An 8345-nucleotide genomic window follows, 5' to 3' on the forward strand; every position below is an offset into this window, starting at 1 on the left:
CATGCATGTCTAAGGCTTTCAACAAGTTATCCAAACTCATGACCTACTAGATTTAGGGTTTGTAGGACTCTCTTTCACGTGGACCAAACGTGGGAGCATAATATACAAGAAAGACTGGACAGGGCCTTAGCAAACATCGACTGGAAGGAGCATCTAGAAAGATATAAGTTGGATCATTGCCCTATCATGGTGGACCTTTTGGGAAGAGTAATAGGAGAAGAAACAAACCACACTTGTTTAGATTTGAAAAATGTTGGCTCCAAAAAGAAGAGTGTGGGAATGTGATTAGAAGAGCCTGGGAAGAAAGTGAAGGGCATATTCACAAAAAAAAATCAGGCACTGCAGTGGAAAGTTGGACTCTTAGGAAAAAGTTAATTTTGGAGCAGTCCCAAAACATATAAGAAAGATCCAAAACATGCTTTCTACTCTAGATGCTCGTCCACATACTCATGAGGTGATTAAAAGGAACAAAGTTGGGGAAAAGGAACTGGATGAGCTATTAAAAGTGTAAGAAACCTGGTGGGCCCAACGCTCTAAAATGAACTGGTTGAGAAACGGAGATAAAAACACGAAGTTCTTCCATAGGAAAGCATCTCAGAGGAAGCAAAAAAACTGCATTGATAGCATTGTTGATGAAGCGGGCATAGTGAATGAAGAAGATGGAAAAAGAGAAAAGGTAATCCTAGATTTCTTTGGTAATTTTTTCCTTTCAGAGGATGTTGAGAAAGCTGAAAATGTTGTAGAGGTAGTAAGGGAAAGAGTAAACTAGGAAATGGCTAATTTCCTAAATATGGACTTTACAAAAGAAGAAATACCATAAGCCTTTAACCAAATTCATCCAACGAAAGCCCCTGGACCTTACGGTATGCCGACCCTCTTCTACTAAAGGATCTGAAAAGTAATGGGTGAAGAAGTGTCTCAAGTGGCCTACAAATCCTAATCCACAATGCTAATCCAACCCCAATTAACTCAACCTTCATTTGTCTTATCCCTAAAATACACAAACCGAAACATACCAAAGACTTTAGCCCAATATCCCTTTGCAACATTTTGTTCGAATTGATGATTAAAACCATTGCAAATAGGCTGAAGCAGGTGTTGCCGGAGATGGTGGGCGAGTTTCAAAGTGCCTTTGTGCCAAACCGGTGGTTAATAACAGATAATGGTTTAATTGCCTTCAAAATTTTCCACTACATGAAGAAGAAGACTCAAGGGCAGAAGAATTTTCTTGGAATGAAATTGGACATGATTAAGGCCTACGATAGAGTCGAGTGGGAGTTCTTAAATCTCATGCTTATCTCAACGGGGTTTCCGGACAAAAGGGTAACGTTGATTTGGAGATGTGTAAGCATTGTCTCTTTCTCTATTTAGATAAATAGCATCCCTAGTAGATCCTTCTAGCCAACTAGAGGCCCAAGGCAAGGCCCCATTGTCGCCTTGCCTTTTTATTTTGTGCATTGAGGTGTTCTCGGGCTTACTGACGAAAGCACAAAACAACCACTACATTAGGGGCATTCAAGTAGCAAGGACAGTGTAGAAAATATCACATCTCTTCTTTGTGGATGATAACATCCTATTTTTTGAATGTTTTAGATATTCGCATTTCCTATCAAAAAGTATTTGGACAACGTATCAACCTTGACAAGTCAGAGATCTCATTTTGCCAAAATGTGCCACCTACCAGACAGATGATCATTGAAGATTGGCTTAGTTTAAAGGAAGTGAAGAGTCACTCCAAGTATTTTGGACTACCTACTTTTGTGGGAAGGTCTAAGAAAGAGGTCTTTAACTATGTTCAGGAGAAAGTGAGAAAGAAGCTTATTGGCTGAAAGGAGAAATGTTTATCAAGAACGAGGAAAGAGGTGTTTGTAAAGTCGGTTGTCCAAGCTATCCCAAGTTATATTATGGGTTGTTTCATGCTATCAAAAGGTCTCTACAATCATTTGGATTCTATGATAAATCAGTTCTATTGAGGATATAAAAAAAGGCAAAGAAATGTTCACTAGGGTAACTAGGTCAGATTATGCAGTCCAAAGAAGGAAGGAGGTCTGAGTTTTAGAAACTTTGAAGCTTTCAACCAAGCACTGCTGGCAAAGCAAGCATGGAGGATCATCAAGAACCTTGAGTCACTGGCGGCAAGGACTTTGGGAGCAAAGTACTTTAAGAGAAAAGTCTTTTTGGATGTTGAGATAGGTTTTGCCCCAAGCTACTCTTGGAGAAGTATTTGAAACTCGAAGTGGGTGATGCAGATGGGGGGAGGGGTTATGGAGAATAGAGGATGGAAGAATAGTAAAAATTTGGGAGAATCTGTACATTTGAATCCAAAATGGCTTCAAAGTCTGAAGTCAAAGACTTGATTGGCAGATGGATGTGGTGGTTAGGGAGCTAATGAATTCTGAGGGTAGTGGCTGGAGCGAAAACTTGATCAAGAAAACTTTTCTTAACTTCGAAGTAGAACAAATTCTAAAGATAAGGATTCCAATGACACAGCAAGAAGACTCTTTCTCTTGGAAGTTCTCAAGGCAAGGTGAATACCAAGTCTAAGGCGCATATCACAAGATAAGGAAAATGATTAAGGGCAAGAATACTAGTGAGAGAGGAGTCTAAACTAAAGAACCAAATTGGAGTGTACTATGGAAGCTCAATATTCACCCAAGAATTTTAAATTTTGTGTGGAGGTTGATGAGAAATTCTCTACCAACAAGGCTTAATTTGTAAAGAAGAGGAACGAGGTGCCTAGCTCTTTGCTAGAGATGTTACCAAAAAGAAGAATTTAATATGAATTTGTTTAGAGATTGTGAATTTTCACAAAGAATTTGGTTTTTAATATCTTTCACGTTAAGTCCAAAGACGGAAAACCAGGTAAGTCTGCAATCCTGAACTAGGAATATGCTAAAAATCCTAGATAAAGAACAAAGAGAATTTTTTTGCACTTGTTTGTATTCTATCTAGAAAATTAGAAATGTTCTGGTTTTTGAAGAGAAAAGATATGATGTGCTGGAAGAGATGGAACTTGCGAACAAGTTCTTTGATGACTTTTGTAACATTCTACCCTTAAAAGCCTTATGCTTAAGTCATAAAACAAGGGTTTGGTGCTACGATACTAGGTTGAAATATAATTACTTATGTATAAAAGAAGATATTAAGCTAGAAACCTGTAAGAGGATTTTAAACTTTGGATAAAAGAGAAATCGCCACTCAATAATATGCGTAAGCGCATTGGAAAAGATAGATAATTAAAAGTTTAAAGAAAGAATAAGATTAAAGAGACATATATATAAGTATATATAAATATCTACTAGTCTCGGCCGCGAAGACTAATCTGACTAGAGTTACAACAGTAAAACATTTGATATACATAACCTATCTTTCCAAGAATACATCATAAGCCTTTATAAACAAGTCTTTAAAATAAATAAATACATCACGTAAGTTTTTCCAAAAGAAAGAGAGATTCTAAATATCAAAACAGAAACAAAAGTCTTTTTCGCCATCTTTCAAATAAGACCCCGCTCACTGAGGAGTGCTGGGACTTGCATCTGAAAAATAGAAATAATATATGGGTGAGAACCCAACCCAAGGAGATTTCTAGTAGGGTAAAAGTGTCAAATCGATACAATATACGGTAACAGAAACTCTTTAAGCAATCTTAATCTTCCACATCTCATTAATCCAAGCCTAGGATTCTCACTAAACCAAAACATAGTAACTTACCTAAGGGATTCTAAACTATCCATTTATTCTCAATTTTCTACAAACCTCCAAATTACCACATCAGGAATGAATCCTCGTCACCACCGCCAACATAAGGAATCTCTCAGTTATTCAAACACATATAAAGCAATACAAGGAATACACAAATAGAGAGAACAGATAGAGCAATTAGATCAAATAGCATATAAATACAGTTATTCAACAAGACAAACAAAATACAAGATGCACACTCAATCAATACACACAAATGCAAATGATGCTTGTCTGTCCTATGGCCAATGAACTCATCTGTCGGTTATACAGCCAAACCCAACATGTCTAGTAGCAAATCCTGTATAGTCTTTCAGTGTGCACATCCCCAAGAGGTATTCACTTTTCTTGGAAGAATCATCCGAAAAGGTATAGTGTCCAGCCACATCTTACGACAGAGAATCCATAAAGTTTCAAATTTTAACTCGGAGCAAGTGGAGTAAACTATTGCATTTAGCCAGAAAATTCAAATCTCAATTATAGAGAAAAATCTTATAAAAAAATTGAATTATTCAGGTTTAATGGAATAAAATGTTTATGTGTTTCAAAATTTATTGCTCTATTTTTAACTACAATTCCTAATATATATATATGTTTTATTATACAAAATATATAATTATGTCATACAAAATATATAATTATGTCATACAATTTTATGTTGATTATTAATTTTACATTATTTTTCTATAATTGATTTGATATATAAAAAGGATTGGTAAACAAATTTAGATGAACTATTTACAAAGTTAAATGTTAAATAATAATTTATTTAAGCAATTGAATAAAACATCAAGGATCTTTTATTTTTATAAATTAAATAAATATAATAATTACCAAAATAAATAATTTTAAAAATATTTATCGAAATAAATATTTCTTTCTTATCTCGTTTATACTGTAAACGAGATAATTTTACATGTATCTTGTTTACACTGTAAACGAGATAAGAGAGGGGTATGCGACATGTGATATGTAATTTTTTTTTTAAAAAAAATTTGAAAATAATAAAAAATATTAATAATATCAATAATCCAAACTTTTGGCATGCAATTGGTACATAAAAAAGTTGGTAGAAAAGATTAAAATGGATATGTTTGATTAATTTTAGTCCATTTTAAATAATAGAGATTAACACGTTTATTTGGAAACCATTAAACTGCCCACTATTAATACGGTTACTTCTTTTCTAACTATCCACTATTTAAAAATTTAAAATATAATTTAAATACACGTGATTTATTTAATGACCCAGTTAATGTATGTCACTACTTTATTGGTATATAATATGAAATCTTTTTATTTAAATTATATTTCAAATTTTTATGTACTCCCATGCAACAAATAAAATTTATATGTACTCCCGTATAAAAAACGAAATACATGCAAAATTATCTAGTGTAAATGAGATAAGAGAGGAATATTTATTTCGATAAATATTTTTAAGAAGAGGGTCACTAGAGTTGAGTTGAACAAGAGACTCAGGCATAAACAACAGAAAAAAAGAAGCAGAAGCTAAGAAGTTGGAGGATTTGTCAAAAGAAAATGACAGGTAGTATGAATTGATCTTTTTATGGATGAAATACTTTTAAAAAATTTTTATATATCTGTTTGATTAATACATTTGAAGCTAATAATCTTTTAAAAAGTTACATCTTTTTTACCAAAAGTCCCTTCAGCATAGTCATCAAGACTTTCGATAAAATCTAGTTCACCGTCCCCTTCGACATTGCCATCAAGGCCAGAGAACTAAAAAATCAAATATTATTGATAAAAATGTTATGAATCACAATTACATCTATATTGATTTACAAAACTAGCTAACAATTAACTCAAACTAGATATGTGCAACCTAAATAGGGCAATTAGATATGTGCAACCATTACATGTTCTTCCTCCTTTAAGCAAATCCTCCTCCATCCATTAACAACCTTAAAATAGGGCACAATTTCTACATTGAAAAATAATTAAAATAGTATAACTATCATGGATAATAACTTAAAAGAGTTTAAAATAGTCAATTAAATATTTTCTATATTAGTAAAAATTGAATTAGACTAACTAATTGAGAGTAAAGAAATGACTTACGATGATCAAATTATATCAAAAATTCTTTTTCTTAGCTTTTTTCCTTTAGCCAATTCTTCTTGATGTAAAAAATGTTTCTGAGCAATAACTGGCAATTTGACTAGGAGTTTTTGTTTTTACATAATATTCTGAAATTCTTTTCCAATGTGAACCTTCTTCTTGGTACCCTCTAAGAAATAACCTACCAAAATATAATTTTTGAAATAACTATTAACAAATTTTATACTAAAAATTTTTAAACAAAAACATAAACTATTTAATTAGTAACGATATTTTTAGATATCAAACAAATTTTTTTTCTTTTTTGGTCTTCAGTCCAACTAGAAACCTTATTATGCTAACCACGTTCAAAACAAAAGTAAATTTAGCAATCAACAAAAATTGCTTTAGAACTCGCTCAAATTGCTAGTTATTGATACACAAAAATACTGATGTATGAAACCTTTAATTAACAAGAGAGCAGTGAAATCGATCTTACAAAAAAGAGGTGCTAGACTTATATATTGTAGACAACATACAATCATCATTGACAAGTTAGAGATATATCTAAATCAAGAGAAGTGCTCCTATATGTTGATACTAGTTGCTTCACTTTTTTTTTTGTAAATACCAATATTCAACTAGATAATAAATAAATAAATAAATAAATAAATAAATAAATAAGAGGTAAAAAGAAGTAATATAATAATAAAAACCTATGTTCATATGGGTCCAATGATATCCTGTCTTTGTTGGTGCTGCCTCCTTCTCTATGATCGGCATTACCTCCTCCCTGCCATGATAGAAATAAACAAAATATTTGATAATCAATGAATTTCATGTAAACAAAAATATTTATATATTTGATCATCTCCAATTTAAAATATTTTATTTATTCCAAAAACAAATCAAAAGAAAAAAAAACGTTCATTGTTTATACGGTTTGTTCATAAAACTTATAAGAAAAAGGAAACATAGAATAAGCAAATAAAAAGAAAGAAAAAATACGAGAAATAAACCTTGCAAAATAAGAGAATGAAAACATTGAGAATATCGACCTGTGATGTTGATGATTAGTCGAATAAGGCTGTAATGATGGTGGTGGTGTTGCATTGATGATAGGGATGGAGAGAGGGTTGTGTTCCATCATGATGGTCATGTTATCAAATGCAGCATTGAGAGGAGTTTTTGAAGGATAACCGTAATGGATGGAATTGATGTCGTTTATTAGCTTCTGAAAGCGTTCTTGCAGCTGTGCCAGGGTCCTGCCGGAGAGACGAGCAGCCACGGCCTCCCAGCAGTTGTGTATAACATCCTGAAAACAACTGGTAATAATTGATTGAAAGGCTTTGTTCTCCTCCCAAGTCCAGACCGGAGGTTGAGGTTGAAGTGGTTGATGACCACCGACATCGGGAATCAGCTCTAACATGTTCCTCGTATCCCACTCAGTCTGAGGCTGAGGCTGAGGTGGTGGATAACCACACATGTCAGCAAAAAACTCATCCGTCACCATCCTTACTATATCCGTCTGAGATTGAGGCTGAGGGTGAGAAAGAAGCCGAGGCCGAGACCGAGACCGAGACCAAGGTTGAGGCCGAGGCTGAGACCAAGGCTGAAGCTGAGGCTGAGACGGTAGCTGAGGTGGTTGATTACCACACATGTCAATGACAAACGACTGAGGCTCAGATTGAAGTGGCCAATACCAAGGCTGAGGCTGAGACGGTAGTTGAGGTGGTTGATTACCACACACGTCAATGGCACATGACTGAGGCTGAGATTGAAGTGGTTGATAACCAGATAATGGGCTTCTATAATAGTGCTATGTCATCTTCATAGCTTCGGGCAAACACTCATCAATAACCGGCTGAGGTGGTTGATTACCACTCACGTCCATGGCACACGACTGGGGCTGGGGATCACCTACATTGGCGGCAACAATCTTGTTTTCGTCCCTATTCCAGACGAGCTCAAGTAGAGGCGGAGACTCAAGCTGAAACTACGGTGGTTCATCGGCATCCAGGTCGGTCATATCCAACGGGTCTACAATATCCCACGGATTCATTATTGCAGAATTTGATTGCTCTTCACTCGTTCTTCTTCTTCTTCTTCTTGGTTTCCTATTTCTTCTTCTTCTTTCTTGGTTTCCTATTTTTAGATAATAGTGTTTATGTAAGCTTCACTTTCTAAGATAGAGTGTGTTAATTTAATTTATATTACATTATGGATAAAAATTAAAAGATTTTATTTTCAAATTTTAGTTTTAAAATTTCATTCTAAAATCTTTATCTTTTTGTATTATGTAAATTTAGATAGTTTAATTTAAACAAAAGACTCTCAAAACAGAAGGCATTAAATATTGATTTAAATTAAATATAAGTTTAAATGTAAAATCAAAATCCAAATATAATATTATAGTGAGGCATTATGTAAGCTTCACTTTTTAAGATAGAGTGTGTCAATTTAATTTATATTACATTATGGATAAAAATTAAAGATTTCATTTTTAAATTTCAATTTTAAAATTTTATTCTAGGATT

The 8345-nt window shown here is 33.6% G+C and overlaps 1 pseudogene; it reads right to left on the reverse strand.

Annotated features, from left to right (window-relative positions):
* Nucleotides 1–5382: 5382 nt before the first annotated feature.
* On the reverse strand, nt 5383–7870 carry LOC148550895 (uncharacterized; annotated as a pseudogene).
* Nucleotides 7871–8345: the final 475 nt, after the last annotated feature.

This window comes from Arachis ipaensis, chromosome B7 (genome assembly GCF_059453495.1).
Source record: "Arachis ipaensis isolate K30076 ecotype BB chromosome B7, ASM5945349v1, whole genome shotgun sequence".
Lineage (NCBI taxonomy): Eukaryota > Viridiplantae > Streptophyta > Magnoliopsida > Fabales > Fabaceae > Arachis > Arachis ipaensis.